General features: G+C 32.7%; 2 long non-coding RNA genes across 8 annotated transcripts in view; one reads left to right on the plus strand and one right to left on the minus strand.

The window, feature by feature from the left end:
- Positions 1 to 19,755, minus strand: part of LOC112641006 (uncharacterized) — an 87,284-nt gene that overhangs the window by 63,498 nt on the left and 4,031 nt on the right. The gene's annotated exons all lie outside the window — the stretch shown is intronic.
- The window catches only part of LOC112641008 (uncharacterized), an 85,290-nt gene that overhangs the window by 38,157 nt on the left and 27,378 nt on the right, over positions 1 to 19,755 (plus strand). The window contains exon 3 of the long non-coding RNA XR_007411574.1: positions 2,960 to 3,079. This is a non-coding gene — a long non-coding RNA (uncharacterized LOC112641008). The remainder of the gene's footprint in view (positions 1 to 2,959; positions 3,080 to 19,755) is intronic.

Raw genomic sequence — 19,755 nt, forward strand, 5'->3', positions numbered from 1 at the left:
CAACCAGAAACTGTGATAGTTTCTCAACTGTTGGCCTACAAGTAAATAAAGCCAGTCTGTAATGCCCACCTATTAAGCAGACCTCACTGTAAGAATCCATTAATTAATAAGTCACTTACAAAATGGACTATGATTTGATAGTCCAAGAAATTCTAAATCAAGCCTATATTTACCATGACTTAATAATACTGGGAAAAAAGGGGAGAAAATCCCTTGTACATGTAGGTGATTTTTTTCTAAATTATGCATTTGTAAATAGATAAAATTCTCACAGCTGCCACAGTCTTTCATTCTGAAAGCCTCAAAATGCTTTGCAACGAATCAAGTTCTATCTTGAATAGAGTAAATAAATAGTTCATTTTAGTAGAAACTATATTGTCACTACATCAGCAATTCACATTTTAAAAATGTGCATTACTTATTCAGCTATTTGAAAGATGGTATTAAAGAGGAGCTATTTTGTCAATTTTTTTCATCTATAAGCCTTCATTTTTAAACCTATAACATTTTGTGTTTTTAAGATATCAATTACCATTTTAAAATGTGCCAGTCTATCTTGAGTTTCTCAGCAAGTTTCTAGGCCAAAGAAAACACTAATCCTTTCAATTTATTGGGAATCAATGTTTAATCCTCTTTTTTTGTTCTCATACTTATTACAAATCATAAAGAATTCTGAGTGTCAGTTTAAGAAGTGAAAGCCTTATGTAATATTCCTATTAGTTATTGATCATTTTAAATTAAAAAATTTAGTACTTTTTATTTGAAAAGTAAAACAAAAAAATTATGTTTCACATAGAGATGCTTCCAAAACATAATAAGAAGAGTGTGCTTATGGGCAAGTTTCATTGTATATTTTCAAATCTATAAAAATGAAGGTCCCATTATTAGTTAAATTCATGATGATTACTTCAAACTTTCATAATAGACAAAACAACTTTTGTTGACTTTACTAGGAATAAAGAATATGGAGAATATGCTAATGGATATTTGAAAGCAAACTTTAAAATAGTAAAAACATTCTAAGATTATTTTATATATAGCCTTTTAAAAACTTTAAAAATCCATAACCTTTTAAAACTTCAGATAAAAAAATAAAACTTCAGATAACAGTAATTTCTTCATATTGTTCAAAATCTCTCAAAGGTTCCAAATTAATCTATTTTCTTATGTTTCTCTAAAATACCAAACTGTTACTACGTATCTTCCTTAGATCAATATATTTTATTTTTAAGGTATGGAAATTATAGAAGGTTCTATATAGACATTTGTTTTTATTTTATTTTTAATGTTCCTTTGTACACATATATATACTTTTATGATAACACATACTTTAGGTAGTATTACTCCTTTGTTTCTTCTCTAAACAAATCCTTATTAATTACCGACCACGTGTCATGCATGGTTTAACAACAGAGGATGAAACGTATGAAAAAGTCATCCTCCTTATGCTCCATTCTAAAATGGAAAGCAGACAATAACCAAAATCAAAAGGAAAATATGTTATGTTTATGGAAGTAAAAAAACTATGGATAAAAATAAAATGGGGAAGAGGGAAGATGATAGGACACAACACTATAAACCAATGTAAGGATTTTGGCTACTGCACTTAAGCGGATGGGAAGCCTAGAGAGGCAAGCCTAGAAGTTGAGCACAGAGAGACACATCTGGCAACTCCATCCACTGACAGACAGAACTGAAATGTGGAAGAGCAGACTAGTTAATAGATGTTGCAAACTATTGACTTCTAAAAGTCTGGTGGCAGTGGAAATATGGAAGGTGGTCAGATCATAAATTTTTACTGAAAGTATGATATATAGGATTTACTGATGATTAAATATGGTATCTAAGGGGGGAAAAAAGCAAAAGCAGGGATAAAATGATAGCATTGTCAAAACTGAGATGGAGAAGTTGTTTTAAGCCTGAGGAATAGATGGATAACCAGGAGAATGGGTATCAGCAGTAAAGACAATAGGTCGAACATTTTAGCTTGGAATTCTCCAGTGTTGGAAATATAGTCAGATGCAGAAGGAGTTGCCAGATCAAAAGACAATATATTAGTAAGCATTCAGTCCTGGAACCCAAGAGAGAGAAAAAAAAAAGTGCTTGACAAAAAGAAATGACCGAATAAATTAAACAGTATTAACTGATCAAATAGAAAATGAGTCATTGGATTTATCAATAGGAAGGCCTTTCCGAATTTAACAAGAGCATATCTGGTAATGTGCTGGAGAACTTGAATTTTGCTCTAAGTGGAGATAGGGTGTGGTTGGAGGTAAGAAGAGTCTCAAAGGAAATTGGGAAAAGAGAAAAAAAATGATGATGAAAACTAAAGAAAGAAAATTGGTAGGGTGCTTTTGTTACAGGGTTCTTGTCTCACAGGGTTGAAGAATGAGTCTCATGGACACAGAAGGATGAAGTGGTTGTTCATCAAGTGAAGGAAGAGCTCTCGAGAGTGAGATGTGTCGCCACGGTGGGCTTCTAGTAGCAGTCTTTCACTGACAACTGACTAGGAAGGTCGTGGCCTAGAAATTCTTATGACGTCTTGGTTTGACCATCCTTAATGGCTTCTTCTTTGAGGTCTGGACATTTTCTGGGGTTACAATGGAGCCACCATAAAAATATCTTGTGATAGCCAGGATGGGGTGGTCTGGTTTGTTCCTTCATCTCTTGTCTTCCTGTCTCAGTGTCTCCATCCACATGCCAGGAATAGTTCCAGAGCCTACTTGGGGGCCTCCTACCTCTCCCTGCCTATATCCCAATCCTTTCCCTACTCACTAGCAGTATTTGAAAAAGATAGATTTTGTGGACAAAGAGAAACTGGCTATTGCTAGAAAGATGGACAAGACAAAAACCAGATACTAAGGGCTAATCATATACATACAACCATATACGCTGGGCTCATTTTGTGATGGGTAGGTCTTTATTATATATTTTTAACAAGACTATTTACTTATTTTAGAAAAAGAATATCCTCAAGCAGACACTCCACTGAGTGCAGAGCCTGTGGAGCTTGATCCCAGGACCTGAGCTGAAATCAAGAGTTGGACACCTAACAAACCGAGCCACACAGACATCACAGGTCTTTATTATATTTTATTGCTCTTTGTTTAATTTAGTTTTATGTGACTTTTATCAGTAGCTGCTCACTATCAATTTTCCTGTTCTCCACCTACATCAACACAAGAACAGCTCTCCTTCTTTCAAATTGTATATTGAAAAAATATATATATATACTCAAACAAAGGCATAAACTCTAAGTATTTAACAGAAATGGAGTCATTTCTATACATGTTTATGAAGCTTATTTTTCTCTAAACATTTTATGGAACTACCATAGCTCAGCTCATTCTTTTAATAGAATTATAATATTCCCTGGAGTTGTACCAAAATTTATTCGTTTTTCAGCTAATAAGCATACTTATTTTTAGTGTTTTGCCATTTCGAACAATGCTTCTACCAAAAAATTATTTCATGTGTGATTGTTTGTGTTCCCATCTCCATATCTGAAAATTGAATATCTTCCAATCCCCAGAATGGTATTGTGATATAAGAAACAATTTTTATTTTAACATTAATTTTGTTTAAACACAGTTTTTCACCTTAAACCTGTAAAGTCTACATTACACCAGCTTTAATAGTTTTCAGACATTTGGATTAGCATAAAATGATATATCATATACTTTATTTAGCACTTTCTTGAATACTGTCAAATTTGAACAATTAACTTAAATTTTATGCCCTTTTGGGTTTGCTCTTCAGTGAATTACCTATACTTCACTGGACAAATCATATTCATTTTTCTATTATATAATTTATCTTTCTTTGGACAATATATAAGATAATTCCCTATATTAAAGGTATTAATCTATTGCTAATCAGTGGTAAGTATTTTTCTAAGATGAATCATTTATGTCTTAATATTTAGAATTTTTCCATATATATTTTTCTATAATCAGAGGTGACAGCCTCAGGGAGCTGGGTCAGTCAGCATTTCAACACCATTTGTGCTATTGCCACTAAGATTAGACATGTCCACAGAAGCCTTATGCTAAGGCCTTTCTTATTCCCATATCTTTGGGGCAATATCTTCCTGTGTTTTCCCTCTTTTATGTTCTACTCACGTGTCCAGAGGTTCCTCCTAGGCCTTTGCCCAGCACAAGGAAAAAAGAGAGGAAGTCCCACCGAATTTCCTGGTGGAGAATCCAAAGCTGATCTTGGTCCCCAGGAGTTACTGTGACTCAGGGAAAGAGAGACTGAAGTTGAGAGTGGAGTGAGTAGCTGTATTCAAGCCATGCTCAGACAATCTCCTCACATACACTATTGTCTAAAGTACGTATTTCTTTAAGCTGCTCCTGAAGATTTATTTTGAGAATTTTTACCTGTCATACACTGATTATCAAGTTCACAATCCCTATGTCTTGAGAAAAACAGACTTAAAATTTATGTTTTTTAATGTGTTTTTCCGATTGGATGAGATCTGGATATTCAAGCAACTGAAAATATAATGTAATAAGTTTTCTCTGTGATTACCTATGGTAAAACTCCTCAAATTTAAGTATCTTAAACCTAACAAGTTAATGAACTTTGTGATATCACCACAAAATTTTTCAGATTTTCTGTTTTGATTTACTTTTTCCCTTATTATTTCATTTAATAAATGATCTGAATACCACCTTTAAGCAAAAACCAAGACCAAACCAAACAAAAATAAAAAAAAAAAAACTATGCTAGGTCCTAGGTATGTAGAATTCTAGACCCTAGGTATACAGAGATAGAGATTACACAAACAAATGAATATAAATATAAAGGTATAAAGATAAATTTTGATAAGTATGAAATTAAAGAGTCATTTGACAGAGATAAACTGATCTTGAAAAAATAAAAGTCAGCATTTAAATTGGAATCCAAAGGTAATCTAAAAAATTAGATTATCCAAATCAGAGTATTTCCAAATCAGGACACCCCCCCCTTTTTTAAAAGATTTTATTTATTTATTCATAAAAGACACAGAGAGAGAGAGACAGACAGACAGACAGACAGAGACAGAGACATAGACATAGACATAGACAGAGGGAGAACAGGCTCAATGCAGGGAACCTGATGTGGGACTCGATCCCAGGACTCCAGGATCACTGGGCCAAAGGTAGACGCTCAATCACTGAGCCACCAGGTGTCCCCAGGATCCCCTTTTACCCGAGGGATAAATGCATATTTTTTTATAATTGGTTTTATGTGTTTACAATTGTACTGTTGACAATATGTAGAGAGGAATAGATGAACATATATACAGATATATATTACATGTGTATACATACAGATATATAATAGTATACATACACATACATAAAAATAACATATACATGTGCATATATATTATATTGTTAAAATATATGTTTACATGCATAAGTATTTGTGGTCACAGCGAGGATTAAGTCAAATAATATAAATAAATAATAGCTAAAGTGCTTAAAACAGTGTCTAACACAGAGTAAGCACCATGTGGACATTTTAAATATAAACAGAGAAGTAATAATTTGTTATGGTTCAATTAGAAATAAAAGGTAAAAAAATGAGAAAGTCACTGAAAATAAACCAAAAAGATGCCTAAATGCCCAAGAAAAATTTATAAAACATTTATTATCTTTTTACAGTGAATTCCAACTTATGTGTGTTTAAATGCATCATTCCATTTCATTTACCTAATGTGCAAATATCAGATAGTTTTTATGCAATAATATCTGGTATATCAGATAGGCGAGTGAAAAATGCTGTCTTATGCACATTTCTAGTCATTTTTTTTTTGAAGCATAACACACAGGAAAGTTTGCAAATCTTTAACATATAACTTGATAAATCTGCAATGTAAGCATGTTTGTGGACCACTACCCAGGCCAGAAACAGAACATTAACAAAGTTTCAGAAGCCTCCCTTGTGCTCCTTCCTACTCTGTCCCAGTGGCACCGCTCCTCTGACGTCTATTACCGTAGATCACCTCTGTCTGTTCCTGAGCAGCAGGAGTGGAGTCATCCAGTATCTACTCTTTTGCATCTACCTTCTGCTGAGTGTTAGGTCTGTGAGTTTCATCCATGTTGTTCATATAGAAAAAGCTCATTCATTTTCATTGCATACTAGTTTTCCATCATATGAATATATAAGAATTATTTATCTGTTGTTTTGTTAATGATTATTTGGGTTGTTTACAGTTTGGCTGAGACTGCTTTAATGATTCCACTATGAATATCTATGAATGTGTCTTCCAGTTCACATATGAAAGCAATTTTGTTGGATATTTCTTGCCCATAGGATTGTACATATTAAGTTTTATTTATTTTTATTGTTTCTAAGATTTTATTTATTTATCATGAGAGACCCAGAGAGAGACAGAAACATAAGCAGAGGGAGAAGCAGGCTCCCTGCAGGGAGACCCACGTGAGACTTGATCCCCAGACCAGGAATCACACCAGGAGCCAAAGGCAGACGCTCAGCCACTGAGCCACCCAGGCGTCCCCCTGATAAGTTTAAGTGAGCCCTGCTGAAGACTTTTCCAAAGTGGTATGCCTTATTTATTTTTTAAATTAAGTGCTGAGAATTGATATGTAAGATTATAGAAGATCGAAAATATATTATCTATTACCAGGCAATATTCAACTTCTTTTGTTCTTTAATTTAAAAAAAAAAATCAAGTTGAGTGGGGAGTTATTGTTAAATGGATACAGAGTTTTTGTTTTATAAGAAGAAGAGTTATGGAGATGGATTTTGGTGATGGTTGCACAGCACTAAGAATGCATTTCATACTATTAGGCTGCACTCAAAGAAGTCCTAAGGTGGTAAATTGTATATTATATGTATTTTACCACAATAAAACTAAATAAATAAATAGCTCAAGCTGACTCAGTCAAAGGGACAGATGGTAGGATTTTAAGCCTTCTGAGGAGTTGTCTATTTGTCCTGTTTGGTTTTACTCTCAGAACATTATCTTTCAAGGGTCACAGTTGAAAGCCTGATGTTTTTACTAGAGCTTCTTTTTTTTTAGTAGTTCCTGAAATACAATTTATCTTTCTTTCAGTTTGGGAATCTTTGGAAAATTCAGCTTATTTCATGTGTTTTTTGTTTGTTTTTGTTTGTTTCTTCCCTTCAAAAGTTATTTTCTATTTAGTTTCTTGGCATCAGGCTACTGTCCAGTTTAGAATTTCATAATGAGGCTGCTAAGATCTGTAAACTTTCACTCTTTAAAAAAAATATTTATTTATTTATCTATCTATCTATTTATTTATTTATTTGAGAGAGAGAGAGAGAGAGAGAAAGAGAGTGAGTAGGGAGAGTGTCAGATGGAGAGGACAGAAGCCAACTCCACACTGAGCATGAGCCTGATGCACCCAATCCCTCCACTCTGAGATCATGACCTCAACCAAAACCGAGAGTCAGACACTCAAATGACTGAGCTCTCCAGGTGCCGCTGTAAACTTTCACTCTTTGCATGGTTTCTATATTTCAAGTTAGGAATTAGAGATCTCTCCAGATGGAAAGTGGTAGAAAGAGTTGGACTCAGCTCTGTGTATTCCATTCTTCATAGGATAATAACCTCCCAGATCCTGCCTATCTTGTTTGTTCTTCAGTGTTCTCCATTTTTTAAAGAAATGTTATCCAGTTTTTCATTAGTCCTTAATGGAAGGGTTTATGTGATACAAACTATTTAATCATACCCAGAAACAGAAGTCCTAAGGTAAACTATTTTAGTTATCATGGGTTAATGATATTAAAGATAATCAAAACACAAAAAGGAAATATTTAAACATGGTTAAAGCCAAGTATTTTCACAGATACCAGTGAGATACATGCTTTGGTTCCCAATAAATGCTGTTTCATTATAATTTAGTTGATTTTTCCTTTATCTTACTAAGTATAAGTACTACTTTTAGAGACTATATACACAGTCTTAATATTATCTATAAGGATAATGTTTACTGCTCATGGATAATCAGACTATGGATTTTCATTTTCACATTTTAATCTAAAAATAATGTGCCAGAATTAAATATATTATTGTAATTGTAAATATACATTTGTAAACTTCTAAATATATATTATAATTACAAATATACAATTTTGTAAACTTGTAAATATATAATATAAAAATTATAAGTATATAATTGTAATAGTAAACTTCAGTGGCTCTCATTACTGCAACAATAGTGTTTAAGACTAAAATTAATGTTACTGACTGTAAAATAATTCCATAAACATTCTTATAACCTGATGAGTTGAATGGTGTATTATTGTTTTTCTGGTTTTATGGAAGAAGGTTTATAGATTTTAATTGCTGTGTCCAAATGATACAGTTTATTAATCTAAGGCCAGGGTTCAATCTCACTTCACTCTCCAGATTCTCAGATGGGTTCTCCTACCAACTACAACCCACTGGGAAATTAAAACATCCAAAATTAAAACATCTTTATGTGAATAACCCAACCCCCTTAGGTATCTCAAAATCAATAGGTGTAAAACTGATCATCTTCTCTTAGTTCAGTTTCCCAGCACATGGAAATTGATGGAAAGATGGTGTTGAAGTCACATTGCCTCCGGCCTCCCTTCCCTTCATCCCTGACATCAAATCATATTTTCTTTCTCCAACTAGCTCTTTACCTTTGATTCCCTATCAGGATAAAGACAACACACAGTAACTTGTCGCTAGATTTATTAGTGTTCACTAGGGTAAACATATAATAACTGGAACTTTTCAAGGCACAAGGAGGGCTTTTCGTAATTATGATAGTGAAAAAGAAGAAAACTGGGTCTGTGTCAGGAAGATCCAAATGTATGATCAGTCTTGGGCACTGATTTGGCTTAGATTATGGTCGGGAGTACATTCATATTTGTTATTTTGAACTCTGGATTGTTTGAAAACTTGGCAATAGGAATCATAATGCTTAAGAAGTTGAGATGATATATTAAGATCATTTTAGTTTAGCACCTGGTTCTACCACATAATAGCTGGGAAACTTTGAGCAAACGTTAACTTCCTTGTATTGATTTGTTAGTCTTGCTTGAAAATCCTGTCCAAAATATCATTTAAAAGTACAATAATCCACTGTAATTCACACATTTTTAGGCCAGCTAGAGTTCATCTGATTTAGACTGGCTTTAGCTGGAAATCCTTCTTTCAGCCTATAATAGCTAAGCAGCTCTGCTTCTCACTGCAGGTCTGTGTATCAGCAGTGGCAGCTCCGATCCATTTTTTTCTTATTAATTTCGGACTAGTTGGCAAGCTAAGATGTATACTTTATATTATAATAGCAATGGTGCAAGAAGTGGATACATGCCAGTCCTTGTAAAGCCTAGACTTAAAATTTCACACATTATATTTTCCAAAGCAAGTCATTCATGGTCAAAGAATAGAAAAATATACTCCACCCCTTTATTCAAAGACACTGTCCCAAGACAAAGTTCATGGATGCAGGAAGCATTAAGGATTTAGGAATAATGATACAATTTACCATTCAGTTTGAGGCCGTTTCTTCACCTATGGAATGAGGATAATAGTAGATCCTTGAAGATGGCATGTTATGTATATAATATAATGTAGCCCTTTGAGGGCTACTTGGTTACTATTTGTTGGAATATTTGGGATCATGTCCATCCAGTGTCTAGTTCATACTAGATGTTTGATACCTGGACGCTATTTCTCTAGTTTTATTATTACTGTTAAGATAGTAAGATATGATGATAAAAGGGTCATTTAGGGAAAACAACATCAACAATTACTTTTAAGTATCTTTTTTCACCTTTCTAACTGTGTTCTTGGTAGAGATCAAGGGAAAATGATGCTCAGATCTCAATGCTATTCATCAAAGGAGTTCCAAAATCCTAACATTTTATATTTAAAACTTCAGAAAAAAATGTTTTATTCCTGGCTTATTATTTTTTGTGATTAAAATTTCATAGAACATAAAATCAAATGCATTTTTAGGATGTTTGTTTTGCTGTTAATTTACTTTTGATGAAACAGGTAAAAATGTATCTAAAATGTAATTATGGAAACACCAAAAATTCAGAGAGCATTTAAGTAATCTAACAGAAAAGTGGAGACAGTTTTATTCAGAATGCTAAGGTTGAAGCATTTACCTTTACAGACAAATTCATATAGATTTTTCATTTCTAAAATTGACTTAAGAAAATTCTACTCTGAATTACTAAATCATGACGCACATAAGATGCACTTAATTAATATGAATAATGTCAATATTTTCCATCAAAGTATAATCTGCCATGGTGCTGGTACATACAAATAGGATTTACTTTCTCTTTTACATCATTACTTTGGTTGTGTTACATGTGAAACAGAGATATTCCAATTGCTTTTGTATTCCTAATACATACTTTAAATGGATTATTACCTTTTAAAAGTTTTCATTTGGTACTTGAATCAATGATATTAAACCACACTACAAGAAGTAACAAATACATGTATTTTCAGTATTATCTAAATCATAGGGTATCAGAAGTAGTGAGACTAAGTGTTGACTTGGAATGATTTAGCACTCTATAGTGCCAGGTAATAATGTACCAGTAATTAATTAGGGAAAATATTTTTATCCTCATCTCTGGTTTACTGATAGTTCATACCATATTGATATACTCAAAGAAAATGGGGTGAGAATTATCATCACTTTTGATTGATGAACCTCAAAAATAGTAGCCATGATTCCAAGTGCCAGTTCTAATTAGTTGGAACATAAGGTTCAGGTTAAATATATGCTTCCAGAGTAGTAAAACCATTTATACTTACTCTATTCTCTTTACTGGGGTCATTGCTCTTTATTATTTTTTAAATAATAAGATTACCTTTTTTTTTTTTAGTCTGGCTTTGGACTAAAATATATTTCACTCATTTATTTAAGAGTGGTGTTTGAGTATCTACATTATGTAAAGTATTACTTTTGGTACTAGGATACTACAATAAATAAAGAACAAGAAGAAAAAAAAAAAAAGACCTGTCCAATCCAAAGGGAAGAGATACATGTAAAATAAAATAGCATACTTCTTTCATGAGACAGTGATAAATTCAGTGGAAAAATAATACAGGTTAGAAATCCTAGAAGAGTCCATCTTGGTGGCAATTTGCACGGTCACAGAACTATTCACTGAGTAGGTGGGCTTTGAATAAAGACAAGATAAAAAAGCACAGTCACAGAATTATCTGGGACAGAAGTGTTACAGGCAGAAAAAAAAAAAAACAATAAAAAAACAAATGCAATGGTCCTGAGGTCAGAGCTTATATGCAGTGTCTGAAGTAAGTCGAGGAGATCTACACAAGTATGTAAAGACAAGTGGTGAAGACAAACAGGTGGGAAAAGTGAGGTGGTGATGGTGGTGGTGCTGGTGGTATAGATTATGGGGGCCTTGGAAGCTACTAGAGTGTTTCATACTGAGTGTGAGAGAAAGCCATTGGAGAGCTTTAATAAGAGGAACAGCATGATATGACTTCATTTCCAAAAGATAATTCTGGCTTTTATATTAAGAATAGACTCTAGGGCACCCGTGTGGCTCAGGGTTGAGCATCTGCCTTTGGCATAGGTCATGATCCCAGGGTCTTGGGATCGAGTCCTGCATTGGGTTCCCCTCCGGGAGCCTGCTTCTCCCTCTGCCCATGTCTCTGCCTCTCTCTCTGTGTCTCTCATGAATAAACAAATACAATCTTAAAAAAAGAATAGACTCTAAAGGAACAAGAATGTCAAGAAAAACACCAGCTAGTGGCACGTGTGATGAACTGAGGCGACAACAGCCCACAGCTTGAGAAGCGTGGAAGTAGTAGAAGTGATGAGAAGTGGTCAGATATTGACTCTATCTTTAATTAGACCCAATAAGGATTCCTCACACATTAGGTGGGAAGTGTACAAGACAGAAGTTAGTGTCTGCTACTGGAAGGATGAGATAGATATTTCCGGACATGGGAGTAAATATGGAGAAGCTGGATTTAGAGAAATGATCAAATTAACTGTGAAAGGTCATTAAGACATGGAGATGGGCATGTCAAGTTCATAACTGGGAAATCCTGGAATCTGGAGGAGAGGTCTGAATAAAAAGTAAAAATGTGAGCATTGCCAGTTAGAGCTAGTTCATTAAAGCCACAGCTGTGTTTGATCACCAGAAGAGTGAGTGCAGATGTAAGAAGAGCTGCAGGAACTGAACTCGGGGCAATCCAATATTTAAAGATGAAGAGAAAGGAAGCAGCAAAGGAAACTAATAGCAATAAGAGAAGTGGAAGAGATCAAGTGAATCCACATTCTGAAAGCCTGAAGAAGGTATTTCATGTTTCAAATACTGCATATAGAACAAGTAAATCTCCCATTGGATTTTTAACACATGATCATTGGTAACATTGATAGTGAGATTTTCAGCTGGAGTTGCATGGATGAAAGCGTAACTAGAGAAGATTCGAGAAAGGCCAGGGAGACAATGCCTAGACACAGAATATAGACACCTACTATATTTCATCAGCTCTAAGATATGTGCTATTTCATATTTTAAATCTCTGGAATTGGGATATATATTAAAATTAATCACATTTCATGTCTATTACTACTTAGGCAGCTATTCTTATGCAGTTGTCATTGCCTGCTTATGCATGAGCTTTGTCACAGTTGTTTACATTTTCATTACTGTTACATAAATAAAAACTAAAAAGCTCTTCCACTATACATAAAATAAAAATTCTAAGTGATAAGAAAGCTTTGATCAGAGCTTAATTAGCATTTTCCTTTCTTAGTGGTACATACATTAACTGCATGCTATAATCAATGTGACTCAAATACAATAAATATGATTATTATGGAGTTTAGCCATAAGAGGGAAAAAGAACAAGGAGATAGAGGGGATTAGAGGTTAGGAGTAGGTTTGCTTATGGGATTTTGTTATTTAGGATGGTCAAACTTTGGAGGTGTTTTCATGCTGATGGGAATAAGTTCACGGAAAGTAAAAATTTGATGCAGCATGATATACTTGAAGTATGTCTTCTTTATACTTCTGAATGTAAAAATATGGTTGCAATAGTGCTTATCTCCCAATGGTACTTTGCTGAAATCATTTAAGATCTCCCTTTTGTATTCACAAGATAGAGGTTGCTTTAAAAGCCTCTGTACATTACAGATATAAGGATCAAACCCAATGAAAACGATATTCTCATGTATTTGAAAAATATCAACCACTGATAATAAACATTAACTTACAACACTTCCACACAACACCTTAACTCTATACTCATTCAATATTTTATATAACTGTTATAAATAAGTAATTTAAAGGTAAAAGGACTTCAAAAGGCTATACTTTTTAACTGGGGAGAAATTATCTTTAGTTGTATGCTGATTTTATATGCATTCCCTTATTTTACCTGAAAACCTCTATATTTTATGCCCGATGCACAGGTTAAAAGGTCTTTTCCAACTTACAGATACACTTACATAAGCCATAAAAATGATAATAGAAGTATTTCTAGAGAAATGAGTATTATTCAAAATTATGATTAATGGTATATGTGATTTCCTATAATTCTAAAATTTTGCAAAATAAGTATACTAAAATAACTGATTTTGCCAATAATGAGCTTGAATTGAATGTAGAGTATGTTTCTTTAGAATAACAGTGGTATATAAGTGGTGGTTAGGTCTTAGTTCAGATATATATGTGGTTTTTGATTTAGTAACTTCTAGTTCCTTTGCATAGAACCACCTAATGTAGATATTTTCCAATTTCTGTTGCTGGATAATCAGTATTTCTGGAAAGTCTAATGGGTGTTTCAAAAGTGTTACATATTTGATAATCTAAAAAAAGTATAAAAAGTACAACTGAATGTGAAAAAGTGGTCATAATTGTACAAGACAGCTATGACAATGTGTGATTCTCCATTCATGAATATATAACATTAAAAATCTGGGTATAAATTTACATTTTATCTAGTAATCATCCTTTTAAAATGCATTGATTATTTGATACTCTGTTGGGTTTTTTTCTTCTGCTTCTATTTTGATATTTTGTTTTCTTTGTTCTTAATAAAATGGCTATGATTTAATTTATTTTACATAATGTTTTTTGAATGTTATAAAAATGTACAAGATAAAAATCATGTTTTGACTATTCTTGGCAGCAATGAATCTGTGCTCATTTTTCTTGTGCTGTGTATCTTATCACATTAGGTATTTTATGAGTTCATGTTGTCTTGTCAGTATACAATATACTATTAAATATTCTGTGCAAAGTAAATTCAAGAAAATCTCTTGTTATTGATCTATGGTTGCTTAGAATCCTTCAGCTCATCAAGCTACACACTCTTTCAGGTTTATGTGGTTTGTCAAAGATTTTAATTATCTGTAATGGTACTAGTTCCATGAGAAAATTCTTAATAAGTAGTTCTTAATACTACTACTGATACTGATTCAGTATCAGTACAGATACATCCTCCTCCTCCTCACTAAGTGTGTATGATGGATACCGCAGAAGTAGTGCCAGCGAGGGGGCATAGGACAATCTTTAGAAATACAGACTCTAGAAGCCTGAATAGGTACCAATACTGACTAGCTATAAGATCATAGGAGACTCATTTTACCTCTTTATCTCTCCTGGCTTCAAGTTTTATACTTGTAAAGTGAAAGTTATAATAACATCTGTATCATAGACATTTGAGAATTAAGTAATAATGCATTGCTTGGCATACAGTTAATGTCTAGTAAATGTTGAAAGAACAAATAGAGAGACGATATGATCATCTCGGGCATATATTACCTTATTCTAAACATATCTGGATGAGCAAAAATTCTTAGGTTAGAAATTTTAAGTGCATGCTGAAAATATATATTAATATGTATATAAATTGAGTTTGTTTTTAATACTCATATTTCTAAAGAAAATTAAGGATTCCATTGTAGCTCTATGTGCACATTAACCATCACAAATCTAAAAATGATTGCCAACTGATTACATTACATTCTAGTAGAAAAGCATATTTTAAACAGACTAATTGAGATACATTATGAACAGTATAGTAATCTATTTTATGCATTTCTAGTGTGAGATGAGGTATATAATTTTTCCTTAATGACTCTACTTAATGGGGAAAAAAAGTTTGATTATAGATTCCCAAATAATTGAAGGTCTTAAATAAGCTACCTATGAAGTGTTCTTATTTGAATTTGAACAGTCGCTCTAGTACTTTGCTAAACTGTGCAGTTTTACATGATAAATGTATAAGAGCAGGTTTGTAATATACTAATGAAATTGAGCATTAATGTTGTACAATATGAAAACATGTGCCTACTAGAATAAACATTCTGAAAAAGAAACACTCATGTAAATCTTCTTGAAACTCAATGTTTTTCTACAAAACTCATGCAGCCACAAGGTCATCAGCTATAAGCACTTTCCTTTCACTTCCATCAACTTGATATTGATTCTAGTTTGTGTTTGCTTATTTGTTTTTTGCTTTGCAGTTAGGCAGACTTTGAGATCTACAGTTGAGATTAGCAAAATCTTTGTTTCTGTGAAGTTCGCCAGGTACCCAGATGGTCAAGTGCAAAGGAAATTTTGCATAAATGACTTAGACATCTTTGTGCTGGATCTGACTATGATAATGCTTTAACTACAGTGTGTGTGTGTGTGTGTGTGTGTGTATGCACGCGTGCGCGCGTCTTTCCTGCCTGCCCCACTCAGCCTCCTTCTTCAAAAGAGGGCTTTTAGTAGTCACCCCCTTTCTTTCACCTAGGCTCGTTGTTTTTCTGTTGCCCAAACCTTTGTATGTCCAAGGCCTATCTTAGATTCTAGCAAAAAGGGAAGTTTTAAGTCAATATTGAATTAGAGCTACTATTTGCTGAGCATCAAACATACCAGTTTATATATTTTATTCCTAATCCTTAAAATAATCCCAGAAGATAGGTACAATTTTCTCCCTTATTATAGAATTATAATATAATCTCCCTATTATAGAATTCTATTATTATAGAATTTGAAATTAAGAAGACCAGCCAAAACCATAGAGCTGGCATTTACCATATTTGGACTACAAATTCAGTTCTACTTGGCTCTGAAGATTATTCAGGATTCCATGTTGGCTTGATGGGTAATCTGAGAAGCTAATTTCTACAAAATATTTTTTTTTGGTTGGTTGGTGTTGATTTTTTTAAATGAAGAATGGAGAGGATGGCTTTTAAAGGAGACCTATATTGTTTGACACAGGCAAAATCATAATGAGATAGAGCAATCACTGACCTTGAAAGCAAAGCTATAGCTTATTTACTAGGGTATGTGTTTTTTAGTGAATCCATGCTTTAATTATTTTTTAGAAATACAGATATTTTATTGAATTCTTTTGAAATGAAACTTAAGGGTTTATACAACATTGTCATAATATTATAATAGATTTCTAATAGTACAATGCAGTAAAGCATCTAATTTTTTTGTACCTTTTGAGCAATCAGCTGACTTGTTTCTATGACTCAAGAGCAACATAGCCATCATTCATCAGGAGTAAGATAAATTGATCAAGGTGTTTTTGCTATTACTTACAGGTTAAAATAAATTTCAGGTTACAAGGTGCTAAACTCTAACCTAAACATAAACAAGCAGTGTGCTTTCTACCTCAGATTTCATCACTCAAACTGAGTCGATATTGTTAGTGTAATAAGTTTTACTAAACGTGCAGAACTTGGAATATGAAATACCTAACGGTTTTAAGGTATATTGTTTCATTGACTTCCCTTATTTAGTAATACAAGTGGAAACTCCAATCACACATTCAAAATCATTAAAATATACAGTACAACAAAAGAAAAATGGTCTTTATTCTGATTTCCACTTAATATAACCAGAACATTTCAGATAATTTGAAAATATCCACAGTTGAATTTGTCAAGACAGTTCAAATAAATGGAGATCCCTAAAGATAAATGGAAAATTATTACACTGGTGTACATTTCTACCTCCCTAAAAAATTAACCTTCTAAACTTATATATTCAATTTCCACATAAAACTGAAATATATTCTTATACAACAAGCTCAAGCTTTTTATTTTTATTATTTCACTTCTTAAAAAACTGAAATCTCTGGTTAAGATTTCTTTAGTGACATTTTTAATATTGAATAAATCAAATCCCTAGTCTCCAGAGCATTGTATGTCTTGTATTTTGAAGTTGTGCCACATAAATAAATTGTTTTTCTAATCCCTTTATATTTTTTAAAGTATATGAAAAGTTTAACCTAATTTGTACAAAATCATCAAATTTTTATTTCCTAACTCTTATTTTATTTGCAAGCAAAACTCAATTTCCAAAGATATGGATTGTTACTTATATAACTGGATTGTGGACTACAAATCAATATATTTGATATTATTACAGTTAACGTTTCAGAAAATTGTGTCATGAATGGCACTATGCATTGGTTGTATTTTTATTCTTTTTAATAATTCAGTTTTAGTTCTAATATCATATTTTTATTTTGAAGTAATTTTTCTAAGTAGAAGGAAATGACATGGTGAAATGGGATGTAACAAATCATACAAAATAATTTATCTACCTGGCTAAGTTATGTTTTTTCTCCAATATTAGTTTTTATAATGTCAGTATTTATATCCCCTCCAAAAAATGAAAAATAATTTTATTAGTTTATTTCATTTACATGCAAGTGTCAGAAATGATTCTTTAAAGATAATTAAAGAAGAATAAGTCACTAAGTTCGATAATTAACTATAATTTATTAAGCACTCCTATACACGTTATCTCATTCAAACAACTCTGTGGTGTAGGCAACAACATTACCATGTCATGGGTTATAAAAAGGACTTTCACAGGCTTGTCTAAGCCAACACCTTACATATAGCTGATCTGAGATCCAAATATATTCATCTGACTAGTGGAATAATATTTCTTCCACTGTATTGAGCAACTAAGAGCCAATATTTATTGTGCACCTGTTGTTTGTGTTTTTGTAAAGCTTTGGGGTTTTAAATCAAACTTCATCCTCTCTGCCTTTTTGGCTCTCTCTCTCCCCTCTTTCTTGCACACATGAGTGCATACACACAATGCCTATCATTTTACAGATGAGGAAATTAAGCAACAGAGAAATTAAATAACTAACTTGTTGCAATAGTTAATAACCTAGTATGTGGCAAAACTAAAATCAAAGCATACAACATAGTATTTCAAGTTCAGGCTGTGGAGAAAAAAATGCCTAAATCCTATCTGTGATTTACCATATTATTCCTGTTTAGTGTTCTGGGGGTGATAGTCAGTGTTTCAAAAGTGCATGTCTTGTGGTTTAGCTAATTGTCTTTATTTTTTGTAATTATATTGAGCCTCCCTTTCTAGTATATAGACTCTGATTTATTATATTGATTTTCCCCATATTTTAGAAATGATTTACATTTCATGAAGTCCTGGTCATCTCTTTACTAATTGATTTCTATCTCAATGTTTGATTTTAATCAGGTAGTTAATTTATAACTACTAGAGTTGACATATAGCAGACCTACATACAGATATTCTTGTCTTTTCTTACACTAAAAGTGTTTCCTAATCAAAAGAGACACTCTCCAGGATAGATCACAAGGTAGCCCACAAAACAAGTCTTAACAGATTTAAGAAGATTGAAATCATATCAAGTACCTTTCCAACCAAAATAGAATAAAGCTAGAATTCAACGGCTAAGGAAAAGTGGAAAGCTTGCAAATGTGTGGAAATTAAACAACACACTCTTGAACAATGATTGGGTCAAAGAGAAACTCAAAAAGGAAATTAGAAAGTATATTGAATCAGATAAAAATGAAACACAAAATACTAAAATATATGGGATTCAGAATAAGCAGTTATAAGAGAAAAGTTTATAGTAGGAAGAACCTATAAGAAAGATCTCAAATCAACAACATTTACATCTCAAGAAACTAGAACAAAATAAGCCCAAAAAGTTTTGCAAAAGGAAGGAATTATTAAGGATTAGAGCAGAAATAAATTAAATAAATGATAGAAAACATTAATAGCACTAAGATTTGCTGTATTGACAAAATTGGCAAATCCTTAGCTAACATAAGAAAAAAAAAAAGAAGACTCAAAGAACAAAAATAGAAGAGGGGAGACATTATTTCTATGTCCCAGAAATAAAAAGGATCCTAAAAGACTACTCTAAACAATTATATGCCAACAAATTGAATAATCTAGAAGAAATGGACAAATTAGTAGAAACATACAACACATAATGACTGAATGAATCATGAAGAAAAAGACAAGCTGAACAGGTATATAATTAATTGAAGACAGGAAATATACATGTAATTTGTCATGTTATTGTTTATATATGATCAATTATATTTTTCTTACACTATTTCCTCTAAATTAGAAAACCTGTATATATAATATATATCAACATGCATGTATATATAAACATATATTTTATATATAAAATAGGTTTTAAATTATGCATTCTATTTTTGTTTGACAAATGTTCCTGTTCTTTAAAGCCATAATGGAATCAGAACTTTCCTTTTTTTTTTTTTAAAGAAGGGATGCAATTTTCTTTTTTTATTTATTTTTTATTTTTATTTATTCATGATAGGCACACAGTGAGAGAGAGAGAGGCAGAGACACAGGCAGAGGGAGAAGCAGGCTCCATGCACCGGGAGCCTGACGTGGGATTCAATCCCGGATCTCCAGGATCGCGCCTTTGGCAGGCACCAAACCGCTGCGCCACCCCAGGAATCCCAGAACTTTCCTTTT

This window comes from Canis lupus, chromosome 6 (assembly GCF_003254725.2).
Source record: "Canis lupus dingo isolate Sandy chromosome 6, ASM325472v2, whole genome shotgun sequence".
NCBI lineage: Eukaryota > Metazoa > Chordata > Mammalia > Carnivora > Canidae > Canis > Canis lupus.